Here is a 2,153-nt window from a genome sequence, read left to right as displayed (position 1 = left end):
GTAAATACAAACTAGAAATGTTGGTGATCTATCAATTAACAAGAATCTACCGTACAGTAAATGAAATTTTGAACTACATACAAAAATTACAGTTTTGTAGGTGTCAAAGTGATGTGGACCCTTAAAGTAGTAACGAACATAGGGAACTGTCATTGAGATGCAGTACATAGCTCTTCTATGGTTAAGAGTCCATCGACACCTCCTTCATTGCAATTGAGAATTTGGCAGCTGTGAGCCACTGATTGCCCACTGATTGAGTCATTGTACAATCAGTGGGTATTGCTCACTACAGCATATTATAAAAAAACAAGAGTTCTACGAATTCATACCTTCGCCAAGTGGTGTTAACATTTTTGAACTGACATTTTAGAAAGGGATGTAATGGTAAGGTGTTGACTTTACATAAATTATAGCTTTTCAGCCCATATTACAGACATATATATTATAAGGTTATTATCAATCTTTCAAAGAAGACTATCAGAATGCAAAGGACACAGTTTGTATACTAGTAAATGAAGCTATGTTAAGCTATAAATGCTGAATTGAAGCAGTCAACGCAGCCGATGATGAAATCATTTTCAAAATGTGGAAACGATTTAATATTATAACTTGCATAAATAGTGATAAGAATAGTGTCATAGACAACCAAAACATATATTTGCTATTTATTGCACTTCTGAATAAGATTAGGAGAGTAGACAGTAAACTTATATTCCTTAAGATGGCCAATTATATAATCATTCAATGATACACCGTACACTACAGATATTTAACCTGGTAGTATTGGTTACTTGTTACTACCATGTTACATACGAAATACGGTAGATGATTTTACAGTGTAATCTGTATAAAAAATCTGTATAAAATTATTTAGTTACAATTCCTACGTTTAAAATAAATACGTTTTATAACCCACACATTCTACGAGTGTGGAAGGCCAACATGGATATTCAATATATCCTAGACGCATATGCCCGTATTATGTACATCACGAGCTATATGCTGAAGTTTTCCTGACGCTATCTGCCGCAGATATGCAATGGCCTGAAGTCATTGGAAGTATTGCCCGTCAGTATGGCAAATTTCTGACAGCTGACGATGTGACAAACATGAACTATGAAGAAAAATGCAGTTGGTTACGCCGTAATCCTGTGACTGCTGCTCGGCAATTCAGCTACCGGCTCAATGCCTTTTTCAAGGAGTTCATTGGAGGAAAGGGAAAGCCGATTGGACACCTCCAAGACTAATCATTGAAGGTGAAATGTTTTATGGGGTTATTGTTACAGTGACCAAGTCATGGTCTGAGAAGTATGTGTCCATAACGGTAACATGTCTACCATGCTGTTCTTGGTCACGGATGTATATATGATCGAGGAGCGTGCCATAGTCAGTGGTAGGCGTTTGAACCTCTTGTGTAAAGCCGTACTGTTGCATTACAGCTAATATTTTAGGTTGGGGACAATCTAAGATGTTGAAGTCGACTTTTCTTAACAACAGGGAGGTAGCAGCTCAGAAAGCCGCTTCAGGGTACTTTCATTGCCACTAAAAAAGTCTAAAACATAATAAATCTGTTTTATACAAATTATAGAATCAAACTATATACATATACAAAATTACAATTCCAATAAAATAAAATGACATCAATTCAAATATATATATATATATAAGATACACATGAGAATTATTTTTGCTGTTTGTTATTCAGCTGTGGGTGGCTGACATATATTGGCTGTTAACGTGCGTCACACACATGTTGCATAGATGTCGCCTGATCATTGAAGGTGAAATGTTTTATGGGGTTATTGTTACAGTGACCAAGTCATGGTCTGAGAAGTATGTGTCCATAACGGTAACATGTCTACCATGCTGTTCTTGGTCACGGATGTATACATGATCGAGGAGCGTGCCATAGTCAGTGGTAGGCGTTTGAACCTCTTGTGTAAAGCCGTACTGTTGCATTACAGCCAATATTTTAGGTTGGGGACAATCTAAGATGTTGAAGTTGAAGTCTCCAAGGATAACAGTCATGGTGTCATGTGGAAGTTGATCTATGAGTCTGTGGAGCATACTGATGAACAGCCCTTCTGGCATTGTCTGTGGTCTGTAGATGTTGATGATGTTGACATTGGTGGATAGTTTGGTGACTGTTATTG

At 37.0% G+C, this 2,153-nt stretch overlaps 1 protein-coding gene across 1 annotated transcript in view; it reads right to left on the bottom strand.

Moving 5' to 3' along the window:
• The window catches only part of LOC109472884, a 15,437-nt gene that overhangs the window by 8,211 nt on the left and 5,073 nt on the right, over positions 1 to 2,153 (bottom strand). The window lies entirely within an intron of this gene.

This window comes from Branchiostoma belcheri, unplaced genomic scaffold (assembly GCF_001625305.1).
Source record: "Branchiostoma belcheri isolate BF01 breed outbred unplaced genomic scaffold, Haploidv18h27 scaffold289, whole genome shotgun sequence".
NCBI lineage: Eukaryota > Metazoa > Chordata > Leptocardii > Amphioxiformes > Branchiostomatidae > Branchiostoma > Branchiostoma belcheri.
The sequence above is the reverse complement of the archived record's forward strand: the minus strand, read 5'-3'. Positions and strand labels throughout refer to the sequence as shown.